This window comes from Scyliorhinus torazame, chromosome 19 (assembly GCF_047496885.1).
Source record: "Scyliorhinus torazame isolate Kashiwa2021f chromosome 19, sScyTor2.1, whole genome shotgun sequence".
Classification (NCBI taxonomy): domain Eukaryota; kingdom Metazoa; phylum Chordata; class Chondrichthyes; order Carcharhiniformes; family Scyliorhinidae; genus Scyliorhinus; species Scyliorhinus torazame.
The window spans coordinates 60,314,053-60,337,405 of record NC_092725.1 but is presented as its reverse complement, the minus strand read 5'-3'; the positions used below and the strand labels follow the sequence as shown (position 1 = coordinate 60,337,405).

General features: G+C 46.4%; 1 protein-coding gene across 9 annotated transcripts in view; it reads left to right on the top strand.

Annotated features, from left to right (window-relative positions):
- The window catches only part of LOC140396159 (prickle-like protein 1), a 225,527-nt gene that overhangs the window by 147,692 nt on the left and 54,482 nt on the right, over nt 1-23,353 (top strand). The window contains exon 1 of one of the 9 annotated variants that reach the window (XM_072484405.1): nt 12,718-13,093. The exons of 5 other annotated variants lie outside the window; for them this stretch is intronic. The gene's annotated coding sequence lies outside the window, so the exon portion shown is untranslated. Of the gene's footprint in view, nt 1-12,717; nt 13,094-13,663; nt 14,060-14,510; nt 14,621-23,353 lie in introns of those variants that run through there. 3 more of the 9 variants (XM_072484399.1, XM_072484400.1, XM_072484401.1) reach the window with 3 other exon arrangements.

Sequence of the window (23,353 nt, the reverse complement as noted above, 5' to 3'; positions counted from 1 at the left end):
GCTCCTTTCCTCTGAGTGTCCATGCCATAGAGAACAGAGAACATACAGTGCAGATGGAGGCCATTCGGCCCATCAAGTCTGCACCGCCACACTTAAGCCCTCACTTCCACCCTATCCCCGTAACCCAATAACCCCTTTTTAGTCACTAAGGACAATTTATCATGGCCAATCCACCTAACCTGCACGTCTTTGGACTGTGGGAGGAAACCGGAGCACCCGGAGGAAACCCACGCAGACACGGGGAGAACGTGCAGACTCCGCACAGTCAGTGACCCAGCAGGGAATCGAACCTGGGACCCTGGCGCTGTGAAGCCACCCTGTTATCCACTTGTGCTACTGTGCTGCCCCAAAGGGAGGGGGTCTTTGATGGAGGATTCGCCCTCTGACAGGTGAGAACTGTAGAGTGTCTGGGGACCCACACTATTTCTCCAAATTGAATCTACTGGGAAAGCTCCTGTGGTGGTGTTCAGATCTGGGGCCGAGCGAGAGAGGGGGAGAGGAGGCCCGAGGACCAATGGAGAACCTCACAACACCCAAGGGGAGAGGCTCATTACAGAGCAGCTGGTTTGAAGAGGTAAGCTCGGAAAATGGATGAAGAAGTGGAGAAACAGCCAATGGATCACCTTATGGTTAAAAATGGATCCCAAACTGTTAACGTTGGGTCCCTGGCATTTTCCACCTCTGCTCTTTGTGAAGGCTGTGAGTGAGGATCCATTGTTTCTCGGTACAGGAGCAGATTAGTTCCATCGGAATAAAGGAGGCTATTCAGCCCATCTTACCAATGCCAGCCCTTTGACAGAGTGATCCAATTGCTCTCACTCCCTTTCTCTTCCCTATAACTGCACATATTTTTTCTTTTTAAATACATTTCAAATTCTGGGAATTTGTATTGAATTTGCTTCCTCCACAATTTCAGGCAGCGTACTCCAATTCATAACAACTTGCTGAATTTTTAAAAAATTCCCCTCATCTCACTTTTACTTCATTTACCACAATGTAAAATCTCACCAAAGTCCCAGAGGACCATAGGCTGTTCTCTCCTCTGAAAACTGACTGGTGGTGATTAAACCTGAGGATCACCCCACCCCACCCCAGGCGAGGGGCAAGGCCGAAAAAGGTCGGGCCTTCATGAATAACCTCAGCCAGCAACAAATTGACCTCACGCTGACCAACCCCCTGTGGTGATGTGCATCAATGTAAATGCACATAGGCTAGCTAGACACTAGAGGAAGCACCAGAAATATCATACACACACACTCAACCAATAGATCAGTTAGATAGGACAGGACCAATGGACATTCACAATACACACAGAGGTGACACGACCACAAGAGGGCATTACACCAACCCATATATAAAGGACACCACAGACATGATCTGCCTCTTCCAGTGGAGACAGTCAGTGAGTAGAGACACAGCATTGATTCAATATTACACCCACCACGTGGATTGCAGCAACTGGTTAGTCAGTCTGGGTAGCTATAGTAGGATTAGCAGTAGTGTCGAACCCGAGTAATAGAAATGTAAATAGTTTAATAAACTATTTAATAAATAGTTTAATTCCCCTCAAAGGGGAAAGAAGCCTATGGTCCTCTCAGATGGTGGCGACTTTCATTTACCAATGAACTTAAAGCTGTGTTCCCTGGTTACCAACGCTGCTTCATGTTTATGCAACAGCCTTCTCAGCTTGTGCCACAATTTCAGGCAGCGTATTTCAGGACAGACATTGGTGTACATCGACCTCCAGTGCACCCTGTTCCTGCATTTGTTTTAAAACTGCACCTTTTGTGTTTATATTGCCTCCCCTCAAACATCCTATTAAAATGCACCATTAAATGTGGCTGGGTTAAATTTAATCTGCCACATGTCTGCCCATATCACCACTCTTTCTATGCCCTCATTTAGTCTATTACTGTCTGCCGTATCATCAGCCATCAGGCAGTTAAGTGGACGGCGACACAGGCCTCCTACCGGACTGAGGACCCCAGAGAAAAACTTCCTACTCACTCGCCAAGAGCTGCCGGTCAATCAGAGGCCAGCAGCTCTTTACGCTCAGCAGCACCATGGAGGCAGCTTTGGCTGCTTCTGGAACAACACCCCTCCCAAAATCGTGGAGCGACCAAAGAACTAAGTAAGTACTGGGGGAGGGAGGTGCAAGGATGGTGGCAACCATCCTTGTGGGGAGAGGGGGGGAGAGGGCGGGGGAAGTGAGAGGGTTAGAATCAGGTGCAGGGCAGCTGTTGCAATTTAACTTCAACTCACAAAACTCTGGAATTGAAAGCCAGTCATAGTAATGGGGGCTGGTTTAGCTCAGTGGGCTAGACAGCTGGTTTGTGACACAGAACAAGGCCAGCAGCACAGGTTAAATTCCCGTACCAGCTGAGAATTCTGAATTCGCCCTGTGTACCCGAACATGTGCCGGAATGTGGCAAGTAGGGGCTTTTCACAGTAACGCAGTGTTAATGTAAGCTGCTTGTGACAATAAAGATTATTTATCACTTATCCCTTTAATGGTGACCAGGAAACGATCAACTATTTTTATAAAACCCCATCTGGTTCACTAGTGTCTCTTTAGGGAAGGTAAGCTATTGTCCTTACCTGGTCTGGACTACATGTGGCTGTAGACCCACAACAATGAGGTTGACGCTGAAATGGGCCAACCACTCGGTTCAAGGGCTATTAGGGATGGCCAACAAAATCTGGCCCAACCAGCGATGCCCTCATCTCATGAACGAATCAGAGAATTGTCCTAATATGTCATTATGTTCCTCAGGGTTAATTTTTGTACAATGATGCTCTGGTGAAACGCTTTGGGACATTTGACCACATTAAAGGAGGAGTATAAAGTTATTGATGTTGCGCAGTTCACAAGTAAGAAAAGAGGGGCGAAATTCTCCTACCCGTCCCGCCACATTTCTGCCCCGACCGGCCGGCGGGAGTCTCCGTAACACCGGCCGGTCAATGGGGTTTCCCATTGTGGGGCAGCCCCACGCCGTCGGGAAACCCCCGGGCGCCGGCAAAACGGAGACTCCCGCCGGCGGAGAATGACGCCCGAGGTCTCCAGAGTGGAGATGTCCACCGTGGCCACCCCTGGTTGTTCTAAGTTCGGAAGTCAAGGTTGATGCCAGACTCATCTTTTGAAAGAGGGAGATTTCAGGAGGCGTTAGTTAAAGAACAAGACACATAGGTTGATGATTTGTCAGGTAAATGTGATTTGAGTGAGGCTGAAGGCACAGGAGAGATAAGTGCAGTGTTCTGATAGTGACAGGAAGTATTTGTATGAGATGGGCAAAGGGCATACAGCAACATTTCTGAGGGAGAGACTGGGAGATAGAGAGCACAGGGACATTGCGAGAGAGCTTTTGTTTTGAGTAGTGCTGCATGACTGATATCCAGTATTAAATTCAAGGAAACGGAGTAACCGAGGAGAGGCTCTCGACATATTGCTGATCCTGATTGGAAGTAAATGTAGCACAAGAGGATTGCAACCAAACCATCCCCATTCAAAACAAAACTGGAAGTAGTTATTCTTCATGACTGAAGGTTTTGGGTTACAATAGCAAATTAAATCAAGGATTTACAGTTGTTGCAAATATTGCTGCAATTATGTACAGCTTTGATGAGGCAACGCCCAGTCTAATGCGTAGCCTGATTGTGCTTTCCTTAGTTCTCATCCCACTCAGGTCGGATTCAATTACCACCTGTTACCAGGTAGGATATGGCCTTTTGGCCAATTCATTAGCCACCAACCAAACAATCGAATCGAATCCCACCAATCTCTCTCGCCAAAACTTCTGAGTTCTGCAGTCCGAAGACTAGCACAGTGTACTATGTTGCAACTTTTGAGTTTCCCATTTCCTCCGCTAGATTTAAAGATATATATTCATTAAGCATCCATGGATGAAAATGATTATTGCAAAAATAAAGAAAGGGAAATAAAGGAATCAACAGGAAGGGCCCTTTCACTGTGCTCATCTCCTTGCTTAAACCTCATAACAAACCGATCAAGTCTGGCATGCGGGCTATGATTTCCTCCAGACTGAAAGTGCGTTGGGATTGGAATCCAGCCCGTCTACAAGTGAACAACTCAAACCACTGTAATTCACAGCCAGCTCTTGTTAGATATTTCTGGGTTACAGCCAAACATTCCGGATGAGGGATGAATTGTGAGGGTACTTGTGAATAAAGGTGGCTATGTAGAAGCTGATGTAATTTTCACGTAGGTGTTTGATTTCAAAGGAAATTATTTCATTATGGCCACTAGCATTTTTAATACTCCATTTTTGCCAGTGTTTACATGCAGGATTTTTTTCAATTACAAGTCTGAAATTCCAAGTAACAATGTCTCTTTGAACTGGCACCAAGAGGTGGGAGTTTTGCCCTGAATTAAAACTATCACAAAATAGCTCTGCAGTTTTATGGTAAATCTACAAGAAAATAAGTTAACAGCTGTAGTGTGAATGGCGCTTGTTATTTAGGTTTATCTTACATATTTCATTTGATTGGTACATATTTTGTATCAGGTCATCTCATCCGCCCTGCATAAGTGGTTATTTGGCAGCAGCCTAATTACAGTTTTGGTTTTTGCATGTATATAATTTACATTCTTCCGTAGGAAACTAAACTTGCAAAAAAGCTACATGTTGAGATAATTTTATAATGATGGGTTTAACTTTTAAGTTATTTGTGAAATGAATTTCTGTCACATTAAGAATCCAATTTTTTTGCCATCTCTCCTCAAGATATCAACTCAATCCAAAGATGCCATCAGCCCTCAGATACCCCTACCCAAGCACTTTAATGTTGCCTGTGAATATCGGCAGCCGATTCTATCTTGAGGGGGCTTCCAAAAAGGCCAATTTTGTCTACACTGTTGCACATGAAAACACACATACATTCCAAAATGGGTTGCTGCATTGTAATCAGAAATAGGAACCATAGTTTATTTAGCACCACAGCACAGAGGTAAGGGGTCAGATATGACCTGCTTGGCTTGTCAGGCTCCTGTCTACTGGTGAGCTGAATCCTCGCCTTTATATGGGGTGGATTCTACCAGTCCTGCAAGCAGTGAGAGGTCTACCAGGCAGGGAACTTAATTAGGTGAGAGGGCAAAATTGAGTTTCCCGGCATTGGAACGAACTGCAGGAATTTCGTTCCAGGGATTGAAAAATTAAAAGTGGGTCGAGCTTCCCAATGAACGATGTTGGGTATGAACTGGTAGGGCAGCACGGTGGCGCAGTGGGTTAGCACTGCGGCCTCATGGCGCCAATGTCCCAGGTTAGATCCCAGCTCTGGATCACTGTCTGTGTGGAGTTTGCACTTTCTCCCCATGTTTTCGTGGGTTTCGCCCCCACAACCCAAAAATGTGCAGGGTAGGTGGATTGGCCATGCTAAATTGGCCCTTAATTGGAAAAATGAATTGGGTACTCTAAAAAAAATTTTTTAAGGGGTATGAGCTGGTTTAGCACAGTGGGCTAAATAGCTGGCTTGTAATGCAGGACAAGGCAACAGCGCGGGTTCAATTCCTGTACCAGCCTCCCCGAACAGGCGCCGGAATGTGGTAACCAGTAACTTCATTGAAGCCTACTTGTGACAATAAGCAATTACTATTATTATTATCCCTAGTGCATGCAGTAGCATGTCATGAAGGCTCCTTAAAAAGCCACCTTGCCAGAATCAAGTTCCCTCTCCAAATTAAGTTCCCTTGCCTGTCAGAAATTAGAATGTTCACTTTTATGACTGTAGATAAGTGATGAAATGAATGAAAATGAATGAAAATCGCTTATTGTCACAAGTAGGCTTGAAATGAAGTTACTGTGGAAAGCCCCTAGTCACCACATTCCGGCGCCTGTTCGAGGAGGCTGGTACGGGAATTGAACTGCTGGCCTGCCTTGGTCTGCTTTAAAAGCCAGCGATTTAGCCCAGTGTGCTAAACCAGTGATGCGCAACCAGTGGGTATCAGCATCCTAATAATCATAAGACAACTGAATTACAACCATGCTCAGCTGTATCCTCCTGTCTGTGGTGGAGTCCACACACAGCAGATTTGTTCCCGAAACATGGGTCTTATAACATTAAGATCAAGGTGTGGAGCTGCTGTTCATTCAGTGCCATATTCTGTCTGCTGCTGTCAGAGGCAGGGATGAAGGGAGGGAGGTAGGTAGATGCCATGAAAGGGCATAGCTGGTGAACAGCAGCTAACGCACAACTCCAAACCTCAATTCTCCCAGGTGAATGGTCATGCCAAACAAGAGCTCATGACGTTTGTGACAGTCTCTTGATGGAGTTATAGAATCATAGAATTTACAGTGCAGAAGGAGGCCATTTGGCCATTTCTTTAACTTTTTTGGTTTTCTATCCTCTGATGATTGGAAAGCCTGAGCTCCTTTTTGGTTACAGACATGTAACCAAGGACTTGGAGGTTACTTTGCTCTAATGTATCTATTTAAAAATTCTATAGTGCCCAATTCTTTTTTTTCCCAATTAAGGGGCAATTTAGTGTAGCCAATCCACCTATCCTCAACATGTTTGGGTTGTGGAGGTGAGGCTCATGCAGAATGTGCACGGTAGCATTGTGGATAGCACAATTGCGTCACAGCTCCAGGGTCCCAGGTTCAATTCCGGCTTGGGTCACTGTCTGTGCGGAGTCTGCACATCCTCCCCATGTGTGCGTGGGTTTCCTCCGGGTGCTCCGGTTTCCTCCCACAGTCCAAAGATGTGCAGGTTAGGTGGATTGGCCATGATAAATTGCCCTTAGTGTCCAAAATTGCCCTTAGTGTTGGGCGGAGGTGTTGACCTTGGGTAGGGTGCTCTTTCCAAGAGTCGGTGCAGACTCGATGGGCCGAATGGCCTCCTTCCGCACTGTAAATTCTATGATAATCCACACGGACAGTGGCCCGGGGCCGGGATCGAACCCGGGTCTCGGAGCCTTGACGAAGCAGTGCCGTTCTAATGCACCTTAATTTATGAGAGCTGAATTAAATTGCACTAGTCACCTTGCTGGTGATTTAATCCTTTGTACATGCCAAACTATGCTAATATGCAGAGCCCTGGCACCAAATGTGTGCATTGACCTGAACAGCACTCTGTTGTTTGGGAACTTGTAAGTGGAATTATGATTTTCACCATGTCATCACAAAGTCTGTCTGCGTGGCAACCTGGAAGCAATCTCAAATCTAACGCATCAGGGATGCATTCATTTCTGCTAGGTGGATAGGTCCACTGGAGGAAGCAGCAGGAGAACAGCATTTGGCCCCTCAAGATTTGTCAGGGATGATTGTGTTTCTGCCTCTGGATTCCCACTCGCTCATAGTAAACCCATAACCTTGACATTGTTATCATGCTGAGACGTTTTCATGTAACGTTGGAGCCCAGTCACTGAGAGTACGTCACCTGCTTGAGTGATTGATTGATATTTATTGTCACATGTACTGAAATACAGTGAAAAGTATTTTTGTCCGGCCAAGGGAACATACACAGTACGTACATAGTAGACAAAAGAATAATCGACAGAGTACATTGACAAATGGTACATCAACAAATAGTGATTGGTTACAGTGCGAAACAAGGGCCAAACAAGTATTATCGGTTGCTGAGGTGCCAATCACAGAGAACCTCCGAGTTTCTGTACGAGATGGCCTTAGCTTTAGTGCAAGACCATGATCTGTCATTGTGGACAACGTAGTCAAGGTAAACTTTTTTTTGGCATGGACCTTGTAGAAGCCTGTTAGAGCTGCCTCGCATGGATTGTCTCAATCCTCGGCATGGTCCATTACATAGGTCAATTATACTTTCTCTCTCCTCATGCATTAAAACCCAATGATATTCAATGCAATTTGGTTGCAAATCCCTTATGCAAGATCTACTGCCATCCTTGATAAGGAGACAAGCAGACCACACAAATCTCTGTGTGAGGTCTGACAAAGGCTTCAGTCAACTTCTTAAATCTTACACTCAAATTCCTCTTACAGTCAAGCTTAATGTGCCCATTGCTCTTTACTTGCTGTCTTCACCTGCATGGTAACTCAAAATGACAAATCACTAAGGAAGATCATTGAACATTGATCGTGTCCACCACAGCTTCCTCCAGATATGCAGGGCTGCCTCTAGGTTTCTACTTCTTTCAGCTCTGAAGCTGCATCTACAGTGTTATTTGCCAATCACATAGCAGACCTATCTCCCCATAAATACTCATGGTATCCCACATCGCACATCGGGGCAACAGCAGCAGAAGATGCAATGATCTCAATGAACAGATTTTTAGAGGTCAGAACATGGTGAACTGCAAGTAATGATGCATGGCCAGGAAGCACATTCGACAACTGATGGCCAACAACTCATGCACAGTGAAAATTATTAAGTAATCATTATATTGATATTATGAGGCAGCACGGTGGCGCAGTGGTAGCACTGCAGTCTCACGGCGCCAAGGTCCCAGGTTCGATCCCGGCTCTGGGTCACTGTCCGTGTGGAGTGTGCACATTCTCCCCGTGTTTGCGTGGGTTCCGCCCCCATAACCCAAAGATATGCAAGGGGCTAAATTGCCCCTCAATTGGAAAAAATGAATTGGGTACTCTAAATTAAAAAATATATATATTGATAATATGAGGGAACTGAATCCATCGAAATTTATGATCAGACTCCGGTGAGGGCCCACGTTCCAGATGCTTAAATGCCTGCAATCGTTGAAGCAACTAGCAGCTAGATGCAATCCAGGAGACTTCCAAATAATGAAAGTGAACATATATTTACAAGTGCCAGAACTATATACAATGATTGTACACCCATGCCATTTGTGTGCCTCTTCATCTTTTATTGCTTATGCGGCACCTCGGTGCAGTCCTGACATCTGCAGCTGAAATGGTGGTAGCCTGCTGACTTATCTGTCCTGTTGACTGTGAGGACTTTGGTGTGCATCTTCTGATGGCCCAAGCTCTAGGGGAGCCTGCTAAGGGTTTCCTGATCAGGTGCACGCGTACCCTTCTTGTCGTGAACTGTTGGAGGTAACAGAGGGGAGGTGGAGCAGCAGGGCACCCCTGCAGTGTCCTGGGATGAAACACAGCAGGTCATTCATCCTTTTTCCGGAATGCTGGGTGTTTCTGCGTTGGGCGCCATCGGCGCTAATCTCCGTTGCGACCTCCACCCAGGGTTTCTTTGCCACCTGCTGCCATCCCGAGGCAACAGCACCTCCTACCTTTCCTGGACAACCTGGTGGAGAGTCTCCAGGAGGGCTTTGGTGAACCGTGAGGCCACACATTGTTTACTTTTTTTATTACATCCTGAATGAGAAATCCTGAGTTCATGGCCTGCAGTGAATGAATGACTATCTGACTGTCCTTTAAATATGGTGTGCGGATCTTCAGCCCCATGAGGTAACGACTTAACCCCAGTGAAAAATTTGCTATGCTCTGTACAGATGCAAAAGTAATGAACTGAACAGTGCAAGTTCAGCCAATCCTGCCCTTCAGCGGAAAACATTGTGACTTGCACTCCCGCACAAAACTTCAACTGGAAGATTTCACCCATAGAGTCTTACACAGTTATACAGAAGCTGGAGCAAATTTACTAAGGTATAAATTCACAGTTGTTCTGAATTAGTTTTTTAAAAATAAATTTCGAGTATCCAATTATTTTTTTTGCAATTAAGGGGCAATTTAGCATGGTTAATCCACCTTTACTGTTTTAATAAAAAGATATGGTCAGTTCACCTACCCTGCACATTTTTTGGGTTGTGGGGGTGATACCCACACAGACACAGGGAGAATGTGCAAACTCCACGTGAACACTGAACCAGAGACGGGATAAAACCTCGGATCTCAGTGCCGTGAGGCAGCAGTGCTCACCACTGTGCCACCGTGCCATCCCGTTCTGAATTTGTAATGCCCAAACTGTAAAGCACCAAATATATTTCAAATGTGTTACAGCTGGCATTAAAATATACCAGTCAGGAAATCGAGCCTTAAAATTCTCTAGGAAAAAACAGTCCTCCTCACTTTTCAGAATGCTTTCGAGTCCAGAGGTTGGAAATGGATATGTAGGCGACAGCATCGCCATCGATAAAAATCAATAGAGTTGTTGTTACGCTCTTCAAAGATACAGAGGAAAAATAGGTCACATTTCCCACAGAGGTGCTCAGTGAATTCCCCCAAGACCCTCCTCCCCAGTGTAAAATTGCTACCAGGTTGGGAACACGGAGGAAATCCCTTCCATGCAATGTCATGCTCCCCCACTCCTGCTTCAGAACCCATTAGGTGGGGGATGGGGAAGGTAAAGTTTTAAAATTAGATTCTATGTGTCGAGTAGCCACAAGCTGGCTCCTCACATTTATTGATTGATTGATTTATTGTCACAGGCACCGAGGTACAGTGAAAAGTATTTTTCTGCGGTCAAGAGAATGTACATAGTACGTACATAGTAGACAAAAAGAATAATCGACAAAGTACATTGACATTCCTTATTCCTGCAACAAGACTTGTAACCCAGTTTTGCTATTATAATGGATGTCGATTTAGTGGAGTTTATTGCGAAAGACAGGCACATATGCAGTTCAAGATGGGGCAGCCTGATGGCACAGTGGTTAGCACTGCCGCCTCATGCCACTGGCGACCTGGTCTCGATCCTGGCCCCAAGTCATTGTCCGTGAGGAGTTTGCACATTCTCCCTGAGTCTGCATGGGGCTGACCCCCACAACCAAAAGATGTGCAGGGTAGGTGGATTGGCCATATCTGTTTTATTAAAACAGTAAATTGCTCCTTAATTGGAATTTATTTAAAAAAGTGCAGTTCAAGACTACACCTACACCTCGCATCTGTCCCATAATATAACCGGGACAGGAGAAAGAGTTTGTTACTCCAGCAGCCAAAAGTATCTCCCACTAAAAGTGGCTTTGCAATGTAAACAAATGACAAGCTACAAACTGGCATCAATTATATAAATGGGTCTTTGCGCGCAGCTGTCAGCACTGGACAAATCCTTTGTTTGAAATCTTTAGTTGCTGCTGCATGCCTGAAGGGTCCACTTGTGTCAAACATGGTTAATGCAAGCAAGCAATGTCTTTTATTTCACCCATCTTCTGTTCCCTGTCTCATCCTCATCCTTCGGTTAATGTATAGGCAGGGTGGTTTCCTTTATGCTGAATTACTCACTTTTAACATTCAATGATGGATGCCACTCTCTACTTTCTGGGCAGTCATAGTGGAAAGGTTTGGGAATCAGTCCTCTACAGTGGTTTTGCGCAACAGGTAGCCTTAAATTGAGAATGCTTTTGGAATCAGGATGCTGTTGGTTCTCACCAAACATATCCCAAGGTGCATCTAACAAAAGCAGTCTCCCATCTCCAGTTGGCTACAGTCATAAAAGGCATTTACTCTTTCTGTGGCCAACCTGGATGTGTGATTTGCAAGTACATAGGCTGGGACATTGTCAGGCTGACAGGTATCTCATCCATTGCTCAGAGAACTGGCCACCAGGGTGACATGCCGGCAGTACCATGTTGCCCAGATGGCATTAGGGATGCCAGGGTACTACCCTGACCAGAGCCCGACTACCTGGTGGACCCCTGATCGCTTGAGAGACACACCCCAAATGCCGTTAGGTCTTCTCCAGTGCACCTGGTTGAAGTCTCTGAGGCGAGACCATCCCCGTGTGTGCATGGGTTTCCTCCGGGTGCTATAGTTTCCTCCCACAGTCCAAAGATGTGCAGGTTAGGTGGATTGGCCATGCTAAATTACCCTTAGTGTCCAAAATTGCCCTTAGTGTTGGGTGGGGTTACTGGGTTATGGGGATAGGGTGGAGATGTGGGCCTGGGTAGGGTGCTCGTTCCAAGAGCCGGTGCAGACTCAATGGGCCGAATGACCTCCTTCTGTACTGTAAATTCAATGATTCAATCCCATGCCTTGAGTAATTCCGGAGCAGACATACTCAAGTGAGCCTAACTGCTGAATCTGCACTGTATCAATGAAAAAGCCGTAAAACTGCCTGGATTTACTGGTATGATTTGAATCCCATCACAACTCCCACAAGTCTCCATGTGAATGAAAGTGAGTGATTTGCTCTTTGCAAATCTTATCATCAAGCAGATGCTGCAGTTCAAAATTGGAGGTTTGCATTGAGCTACTATCAACAGACTGATGACAACGAATCACCTGGTGATCCCTGGTAAAACCTCTATGCTTAAAATAGTGTGGTCAAAATGAAATACATAATTCCCCACCATTGGTGCAATTATTAATGTAAAAAAGCCTGTATTACATCAAATTTTCTTGGTATAGTGAACCTCCTCCATTTAAAAGAGAAGAATTTTATTCGGTTTCTTTTTAGCAAATTATAATCCTCAGTTTTCCGTGTATAACAGAAGCTGTGGCATCCGATATAGGCCATGGAAATGGCAGGTCTTGTGTTTCAGTGTTGCTGGACCTGAAATGCAAACTGATGCCTGAAATGACTGTAGAGCGTTTATTCTATTAAAACCTCTGGGCAGTCACACAGCTGGTGTTATAAAGAAGGAATTGCTGCCTGGAGCCATCCTGCTGAATTACAAGAAAGAAATCAGAATGATTTGCACTTTAAACTCCTAATGAAAGGCTTGTTTTCCATTATATTGTACAATTGAATAGGTATCCATATAATATATCAGCTATTAACACCTCTGATTACCCACACAGTACACTTCTACCTTACATCAACATTTTACATACTGACATAACAGCTATCTAAACTTTGGGACATGGTAAGGGGGAGAGAGAGAGAGAGAGAGAAAGAAAACGCCTGTTTAGGAAACGAGTTGTAAGAATTCATATGTTAATGACCTCTTCAACATCTGTGGAGACATGTTAAATTATTCTGGCACAATGCTACAGACTTGCTGACATCACTGTTAATTGTGAAGTAAGATGATTACAGAGGGTCATGGATAGACATTCATTCAGTCTTTGTGTGTGTGTGTGCATGGAAAGGCTGTCAGTAACAGAAGGAAGTTTACTTTAGTTTCTGGAGCCTTTGTCTCTCCATAGTATCTCATAAACAGTCCCTGAGTCATCAGCAACCAGTGTCCAGGAGCAGATAAGGATAAGGGAAACATTCTTCAAGGAATGAGGTAAGACACACCAGGCCCACAACCTGGCCAGCTATTCTGAGAAGTCTTTTTAAACCAGATAAAGAATTTGGCTTTTACTGTGGTATGTGCATTGCTGTTTTTACAGCATTTGTGGTCAGACTCAGTGCTATGTCACAAGATTGTGCTTGGGGGTTTAACACGATTATAGGTTTAATGGCATGACAGAGTTAGCAGGGATTAAAGGCATTAATGCTGGTAAATTGATATTATTTTACATTTGTGTGCAATATATGAATCTCCAATATATTTAAAAGATGGGGCAGATTTATTTTCCTAAAGAGCAGTTTCAGCATAAAAAAGAGCGTCAGGAATAATGAGTAAGCCTTATCCTGTAGATCAAATTGAAATATAATTGACTGCAAGTGAAGGAATGGAATTTCACTTGAAAGGCTTTGTGTGCAGCAGACTTTTCAGTTGCTAAAAGAGGATACACAATTTTTTTGCAGCAGCAGGGACAAGAACAGCTTCTCTTCAAATGTTCTGAGATGTGTTTTATAATCGTCCCCGGTGTGTTTGATGTGGGTTAGAAGATTCTCTCTCCATGTTGTTGTGGCTCAGAGGGAGTGGTGTAAGGTTCACTGCATGTGCTGGAGCCCAAAGGAAGTTGATAATGCTGGTTGCCATCTGGGTTTGCTGTGCTTTTTTTTCTCTTCCCCAGTGTGTTTCCCCAACGCCTTCATATAAGGGGGCTAGTAAGCTGGTGACAGCATGAATATGGATGTTTCAGCAGTTGTTGTATAAGCTTGCAAGTTTATCACAGAGTTACCGAGCAAGCAAAGAGTGGATCATATTCTGCGCAGGGGAGTCAGCTGTCTTTCAGTGTGAAGGCTGCTTGCTGCTCGCTCAGCAAATCACAGGACTTAATAGGAAGAAAGTGGGGACTATTCAGCCGTCTTTCAGCTGTAAATAGTTAGTCACAGAAGGAATGCTTCGCTGGCTCTGACGGTAAGATTTCAAAGACGTCCTTTGGCTTTTCGTAGCAGATATGCAACATGACTTCAGTACCCTTTGTAAGGTTCTGTGCTGAATGGATGTAAGAATTTACACGGACTTAATCGATTGTCAAATGTTGCTAAATTTTGAAACAATGCTTTGTTTCAGTGATTTGGAAATCGGAGGTTTCGGAAAACTCACGTTGTCAGAGTCGATGGAAGAATTACAACTGCCTTTCCTCCGAGATCCTTTAATTGTGCGCAGAGCCGATTCTCTGCTTAATTGCATGTTGGTAATGACAGGGAGATTGGCAGATAGTGTGAGCGCAGAGAGGGGGGGAGGGCATCCAGCCGATACTTGCCTTCAGCTCCCTGGGTTATTCTGCACACTTTCGCAGTTTAAGGGACAGTATGCTACTTATCGGGAGACTTTTTTTTTTGTTTTAAACTGAACGAACTTGCCACTGGGTAAGTTGATACAGGTTCGCTTCGTGTCAGCAAGAGTCACTGGGCACAGACACCCAGCTGACTTGCCAGGTGGTCTGTTCCAAGGCTGACTAGACTGCTCTCTTGAGTAAGTATTGGCAGAGATTTGGCCTTGAAATTAGAAGTTTAGGGTAGGAGTTCAGCTGGCATTGTGAAGCACCGCCCCTCGAATGCACTTCAGGGGTTTCTACTGTGGAAAGAACGGAAAATTCATAGCATTTGTGGGCTGTCAAAATTTTGCACTGAATGGAGGAGTCATAAAATGAAGTGATTTAGCAAGAGAAAAAGTGCAACATTTGTCTGGTATAGCTATTTTAAGTTGTTTTTGTGCAAGCTAAAAAGTAAAACCTGCATTTTTGAAAAAGTATAATGCAGGAATCCAAAAGCAATGTAAATGTACTTGAGTAATTTTGCACAGACTTGTACTGAAGAAACAGATAATCCAGGTTTATTTTCAGTTTCTAATCATTTTCCCCATTCAAATTCTAAATTTGTTTTAATCAATAAGATTGGAGCACAACAAGCTAGTTTTATACATTCCCGGATTATCTATATAGTGAGTGCTTAGAAGAGCAGACCATCAGCCCAAATATAAGGTTTAGTAGTCTCATGTTTCCCTCTTCCTAATTTTCCAACTTCTCTCTTAAAGACACCAATCCTTACTGGCTTGCAGTTTCATGGATGCTGACCCACCCTCCTGTACCATATGCAGGGGGAGCCATTATTCATCTGTGAATATTTGACTGGCAGAGACATCACAGCTAAGCCAGAATGGGTATTCATCTGACATCACATCATAAGTACTAGCAATCAAGATTGCTGATCACGAGCAAAGGAATCTTTGCCCATCCTAGCTTAAGGGAACTGCAGTGAAATTGAAGGGTTTCCAATGTAAGAGTTGGCTCAGTCTTCAGACTTATCATCAGGTTAACATGCCTGAATTTGCACTGGTGTTAAACCAATCCCTGAGAAGTGTAATTTTTCCACCAGTGTGTCTTTCAAAAACAATTATCAAAAGAAACGCTTTACCCTCCATACCATGCATTTGTCTACCAGTATTTTAAATTTTGCTTTCTAAAGATTAAAGGTAAATCTTGCAAGTAAATGACATGCGAAGTGTCTGGATACATTAGATTGTTTATGAAAGGAACGTGCAGGGCGCAGTAGGTTAGCCCTGCTGCCTCACAGCACCGAGGTCCCAGGTTCGATCCCGACTCTGGGTCACTGTCCGTGTGGAGTTTGCACATTCTCCCCGTGCTTGCGTGGGTTTCACCCCACAACCCAAAGATGTGGTGTAGGTGGATTGCCACACTAAATTGCCCCTTAATTGGAAAAAAATGAATTGAGTAATCTAAATTTTTTTTAAATGAAAGGAACGTCCATGATCTTAAGTTGCCTTATACTTGAGGTATACTCAAAAATATATTAATTAATCTGTCACTAGGTCTATTAAAAGCCAGTCACTTGACAAGTTTCATTTAAATGTGACTTCAGTGAACCAAAACAAATGTCTAGCTATCTGATTTCACTTTAGAAATTCAAACTGACACTATCCAAATTAACAATTGACATTTTTCCCAATGTCAGGTCACTGTGTAGCAAAGTATATTGTATGCTTAATATACAGTATAGTTCATAGAGTAAGCTTTTATTTCGTCTTCAAAATAGCCAAAGACTTTAGCACTTACTGTTCTGAGGTGATGGTTGCCAAGGGTTTCCTCACACTTATGCTAAAGCCTGAGTTTGTTAAATACCACACCGTCCTGCTGGCTTCTCAAATACCTATCAAGTGTCCCTACTGAAACCTGTTTGAAGCCGAGTTTGTAAAGTTCAACAAAGGAACATGTTGTTCGGGAGCCAACAGGTGAGAGAGTGTAACCTGAGTGCATGTATGTATTGGAATACGGTTTATTGCTGACACTGCCTTACAGTCTGGAAAAAAAGGACTCTGAATAGTGTCTATCCATTTGAAATTTTACTTGCACGAACCCTTTCAAATAAAACTATCTGAAAATGAAAATCGCTTATTGTCACAAGTAGGCCTCAAATTAAGTTACTGTGAAAAGCCCCTAGTCGCCATATTCCGGCGCCTGTTCGGGGAGGCTGGTACGGGAATTGAACCGTGCTGCTGGCTTGCCTTGGTCTGCTTTCAAAGCCAGCTCTAGCCCTGTGCTAAACAACCCCTGAGTACATCTGAATACAATAAATCTTTTCTGTTGTCTGGTCGGCAACCATAAGAAATACATTCTTATTTCTGTTACCGTTACAAAGCCAACAAAAATGTTACAGCTGTAAAGTCCCTATTGACTTGAAATATACGGGAATATCAACAATTTTCTTTTTCTGAATCGGTGATAATTCATGACCCTTAAAATTATTTCACAGGATGTGAGCATCACTGGCTAGGCCGGCATTTATTGCCCATCCTTAATTGCCTTTGAGAGTGTGTTTGTGAGCCATTGCCTTGAACCACTGTGGTCCATGTGGTGTAGTTACAGCCACAGTGTTGTTCGCAAGGAATTTAGACCCAGTGATGGTGAGGGAACAGTGACATAGCTTCAAATCAGGATTGTATGTGGCTTGATGGAGAACTTGCAGGTGATGGTGCTCCCTTGCATCTGCTGCTCTTGTTCTTCTAGGTGGTAGAGATTGCGGGTTTGGAAGGTGCTTTCGAAGGAGCTGTGGAGAATTTCTGTGGTGCATTTTGTAGATGGTACGACAATGTAGGCCCGGGGGGGGGGGGGGGGGGGTGCCCTGCCTGCCTGCCTGCCTGCCTGCCTGCCTGCCTGCCGGCCGGTGGGCCCCGATTGCGGGCCAGACCCCATCGGAGGCCCCCCCGGTGAAGGATCGCTTTTCCCCGCCCCACAGGCCGCTCCCCCGACCCTTCGCGCAAAGTTCCCGCCAGCAGCGACCAGGGGTAAACGGCGCCGGCGGGACTCTGCATGTCCGCGCGGCCGCTCGGCCCACCCGTGCTGGAGAATCGGCAGCCCCGCCGATTCCAGCGGCCCGCGACCGGCGCCGCGTGAAACGCACCTGTGCAAATGGCGGCGATTCTCCGCACCTCGGAGAATCGCGCGTCGGGGCGTCGTGGCGCGGCTGCGGCGATTCTCCGGCACGGGACTCGGAAAATCGTCCCCATAGTTTGAACAACAGTGGTCCGAATAATGATCCTTGCCATCCTGAGAATGTTCCATTTAATCCTACTCTCTGTGTTCTGTCTTGTCAACCAATTTTAAATCCACAGCAGCATATTATTCCCAATCCCATGTGCTCTAATTTTGTTGACTAACCTCCTGTGTGGGACCTTATCAAAAGCCTTCTGAAAATCCAAATACATAAACCTGCTGATCCTCCTTTATCTATGCTACAAGTATCATCCACAAAAAATTCCCAACCGGTTTCCCTTTCATAAATCCATGTTACCTCTGCCTGATCACATCATTATTGTCTAAGTGTCGAGTTATCACATCCTTTGCAATAGATTCTAATATTGGCCCCACTACTGATGTCAAACTAACAGGTCTTTAGTTCTCTGTTTTCTTTCTTAAATAGTGGGGTTACGTTTGCTGCTTTCAATTCTTTTTTAAAATTAATTTAAATGATGTGCGCTTCACAGGCCAGCCCAGTATTCATTGCCCATCCCTAATTGACCTTGAGATGGTAATTGTGAGCTTCTTTTATCGCTGCCAGTCCATGTGGTCCAGGTACACCCATAATGTTGTTTTGTGAAGGAGTCCCAGGATTTTGACCAAGCAAAGGAACAGCAATATCGCTCCAAGTCTGGGCGGCAAGTGCCGGTAGTGCAGTGGTTAGCACTGCTGCCTACAGCACCGTTGACCCAGGGTTGATCCTGGCCCCGGGTCACTGTCCATGTGGAGTTTGCACATTCTCCCCATGTCTACGTGGGTCTCACCCCACAACCCCACAAAGATGTGCAAGGTAGGTGGGTTGACCACACTAAATTGCCCATTAATCAGAAAAAAAGAATTGGATACTCTAAATTTATTTAAAAAAATATTTAGTTCCAAGTCAGGATTATGTGAGGCTTGAACTTGGAGGTGGTGGTGTTCCAATGCATCTGCTGCCCTGTCCTCCTAGGTAGCAATTGTGGGCTTGGAAAATCAAAGGAGACTTGGTGAGTTCCTGCAGTGCATCTTGTAGATGGTACACGCTGCTGCTGCACATTGGTGGTGGAGGGAGTGGATGTTTATGGAAGGGGTACAATGAAGTGGGCTGTTTGCCCTTTGGTGTCAAGATTCTTGTGTTGTTGGAGCTGCACTCATCCAGGCAAAGGTGGGTTATTCCTGAACCTCGCCTTCAGGATGCCGATGCTCCGCTCCATGACGCCCCTGGTTGCTGCATGTGCATCATTGTAATGTTTCACCGCATCGGTCTGGGGCCATCGGACACGTGTCATTAGCCATGACCGCAGCGGATAGCCCCTGTCGCCCAAAAACCAACCCCTTACCCAAGGGAGCGCCTCAAAGGTGTCGGGCACCGACAAGTGTGCCAGAGCAAATGCGTCTTGCATGCTGCCTGGATATCGGGCGCAGAACAGCACGATGTGCTGCTGGTGATCACAAACCAACTGTGCATTCATGGTGTGGAAGTCCTTCCAGTTGATGAATGGCACCCCATCATGTGCTGGTGTTCGTAGGGGGACATGTGTCCCGTCGTTCAACCCCTGCACTGGGAGCATGCCTACGATGGTGGTGAAATCCACTGCCCGGGCAACCTGGTGGGCTTGGTCCACATTGAAGTTGATATAGTGTGCCGCCCAGGCATATAGGGCATCCATGATGGCACGGTGCACCTATTTACAGACATGTGCGATATCCCAGACAGGTCCCCACTTGGCCCCTGGAAGGACCCCGTGCTGTAAATGTTCAGGTTGTCTGTCACGTTGACGGCCACCAGGAATTTCCCGCGTTTCCAGAGGCACCATCATCTGGCAGAGCTGTCACACGGTCTCCCTGCTCAGCTGTAGTCGTCGGCAACACGCTTGGTCCGGCAGGTCCTCGAAGGACGAGCACTGCTGATAAACACGAGGCCTGATGTGGCTCCTCCTTCCCACCGCCTCCTCGGCCTGTTGAACAGCCGGCTCTCCAGCCTCAATGGCCGATCCCTGCTCCTCTGTGTCTGCAGGATCCTCCTCAAGCAGCTCCTGTTCGTGCATAAGATATAGGAGCAGAATTAGGCCACTCGGCCCATCAAGTCTGCTCTGCCATTCAATCATGGCTGATACTTTTCTCATCCCCCTTCTCCCCATAACCTGAGTAGGTCCGCAAGGGCTGCCGCGGTCAGGCAGATGGCAACCATTTCTGGCTGGACTCTGAATTCCAAAGTGGACATGTTAGCATGGTGAAGACTCCAGTGTCCATCCAGGTCCAATGGGCTACATGATGGCCCAGGCTTGCACTGCAGCACCTGCCCCACTTCAACCCCCCCCCCCCCCCCTCCCCCCCTCCGACTTTCTGCCTTCCGCACTCTAACCGCACCACCTGCCTCTGCCGGCAGGTGTTCCAGTAGCTGATGCTACCTATGTGATACATCTGTGGCCCCTGTGGGGTCTACTGTGGGTGTCCTTCTTGGATGGGCCATGTGATACCCCACCAGTGGGGTGGCTCTGGTTGTGGGGGGTGTGGTGGGAGTGGGGTGCTCAGACACCCCGGTCCCAGGGAGACATGCCAAACCCACGGCCCATCTCCTGGTTGCCCCCCCCCGCTATTGCTAGCCCAGTGAAATTACCACTATGCCACCATCTCTGGATCAAGATTTGGAGCTGGATTTTCAATCAGATGTGGGAAATGAAAATGGAGGCTAGTTCTAGGTCCTTATCCTACTTTTTGTAGGCCTACTGCAGTTTTCAATTTTCCTGGCAATTCAGGACTAGGAAGCAAGCTTTCTGTTCAAAAAGGGATGGCTCCCAGCACTGAGTAGCCTTGGGAGGTCCACCAGAACTCAGCAATTCCACTAACCAAAGTGGGATCTTAGCATGGAAGTTTTACTTCTTAAAATGCCACAGCTGCGGCTGCCTGTCATCCCAGGAGGGGTTGCCCCTCCAGGATCATTGCCATGTGGCTGTTAAGGGTCTGAGGGTGAATTGGGGAGGGGATTATTCACTTTATCTTTGATTCCCACCATAGAATTTCATAGAATTTACAGTGCAGAAGGAGGCCATTCGGCCCATCGAGTCTGCACCGGCTCTTGTAAAGAGCACCGTATCCAAGGTCAACACCTCCATCCTATCCCCATAACCCAGTAACCCCACCCAACACTAAGGGAAATGTTGGACATTAAGGGCAATTTATCACGGCCAATCGACCTAACCTGCACATCTTTGGACTGTGGGAGGAAACCGGAGCACCCGGAGGAAACCCACGCAGCCACGGGGAGAACATGCAGACTCCGCACAGACAGTGACCCAAACCGGAATCGAACCTGGGACCCTGGAGCTGTGAAGCAATTGTGCTATCCACAATGCTACCGTGCTGCAGATACGCTCAGATTCTACCCTGAGCCTATAATGTTGACCTGAAGGACTGATGACATTGCCAACCGTAAATCACAATTGCTGTGGCAACAAGGCCTTAATCAGCTCATTCATTGAAGATAATTGCATCCTCATTTAAAATAGCTTGGGGTCGATGATGTGGCAGAAAACTAGCAGGGTGCCCAGCAGCACACCCCCTCATCTCCAATCCCTTTCCATTTGAAAACCCAACCCGTGGAATATCATGAGGGGGAGGGGCCATTAACTGGTGAAAAACCAAGAAGTCATTTTCTTTCTCGTTAAGAAGAATTTCACCAGCACGGCGTCACAGTGGTTAGCACTACTGCCTCATGGCGCCAAGGTCCCAGGTTCGATCCCGGCTCTGGGTCACTGTCAGTGTGGAGTTTGCACATTCTCCTCGCGTTTGCGTGGGTTTCGCCCCCACAACCCAAAGATGTGCAAGCTAGGTGGATTGGCCATGCTAAATTGCCCGTTAATTGGATAAAATGAATTTGGCACTCTAAATTCTTTTTTAAAAGAAGAATTTCACTGCCATGGGGCTGGACTACAGACTGAATTTAGCAGGGTTCTGAAAGACGTTTTATTCCACAGGATCATCCTCATGTTAGGAAGCGATTCACTGAGGCACAGCAAAAAAGTATTTTTAAAATGAGGGGATCAATACAATAATGCAAATAACAGCATGTTATGGGCAACACAGAAGCATAGTATTTAGCATAGTTGCTTCACAGCTCCAGGGTACCAGGTTCGATTCCCAGCTTGGGTCACTGTCTGTGTGGAGTCTGCACATTCTCCCCGTGTGTGCGTGGGTTTCCTCCCCGTGTGTGTGTGTGGGTTTCCTCCCGGTGCTCCGGTTTCCTCCCACAGTCCGAAGCTGGTTTAGCACAATGGGCTAAACAGCTAGCTTGTAATGCATAACAATGCCAGCAGCGCGGGTTCAATTCCCGTACCGGCCTCCCCGAACAGGCGCCGGAATGTGGCAACTAGGGGCTTTTCACAGTAACTTCATTGAAGCCTACTTGCGATAATAAGCGATTATTAATATTAAGATGTGCAGGTTAGGTGGATTGGCCATTCTAAATTGCCCTTGGTGTCCAAAAGGTTGGGTGGGGTTACTGGGATAAAGGTGGAGGTGTGGAGCTTGAGTGGGGTGCTCGTTCCAAGGGCTGGTGCAGACTCGATGGGCTGAATGGCCTCCTTCCGCATTGTAAATTCCATGATGTTCATAATATGTATTTTCAAATTACACTTAAAGCAATATCATGCTAGGCATTTCTGTTCAACAATCTGCGTATCCGATTTGATGCACTACCCTTAAAACTGTTCTTATCTCCAATTTCATTAACACACCTTCAGTAGTGATCAATTCTCTGAACATGTGGAAACATTTTGGGCGGGATTCTCCGTGCCCGCGCCGGGTCAGAGAATTGCTGCGGCGCCGGTTGGGGGCTGTTGAAAGCGGCCCCTGTAGCGATTCTCCACGCTCGCCGGGATGAGGTTCTGCCGAGTCCCGCCGTCGTCATTCGCATATGGTCCGACCCGGCGGGACCTTGGCATTCTGGCTGTGGGTGCCGTCCTGGTGGGGGGGGGGGTGGGGGGTGCCGACTCCAAGGGGGGGCCTCCACGGTGGCCAGGCCCGTGAACGGGGGCTACCGATCATCATGCATGCTCATTCCGGGGGTGGGACCTACGTTCCTCCGTGCCGAGCCCCTGTAGGGCTCCGCCATGTTTCCCAGGGGCCGGTACAGAGACTGTCGTGGCGCACATGCTCGGACCCGCGCCAGCCATGTAGGGCCGGCTTTCGGCGCCGGAGCAGCGCACTGCACTCCACCGTTCTAGCCCCCGAGGAAGGGGAGAATGACTGGGGCTGGAGGCCCATTGACGCTGGCGTCGCTCACGCCGGTTTTGACGCCGGCGTCAACACTTGGCTGGGACTTTGGAGAATCCCGGCCCTTGTTTCTGACTGTCCTTAAACTCTTAATTTATCTATGTTTATTAAAACTTGCTTACTTCCCTCAAAGGTCTTATGGACACGTTCATAGTGGTTAACCCATTCAGTCACTGGCTTGTACTGAGTTATAACTCTTTTTTTGACAAGGGCAGGAGTCAGGCTGTTGGCTAGTGTTTGAGTTCCTGATTATTATCCTCCTGGAAAGCACATCAGGTGACGATAGGATTGCGCCCATGTGCAGAGCCATCCATGGTCAAATAACTTCTCGGCATTCACCAGATGCAAGCGATCTCTTGACTATCCAGATGCCTGTGATAAACAGCCACTTTGTTTGGGCCCATGAATCATTGTGTCCC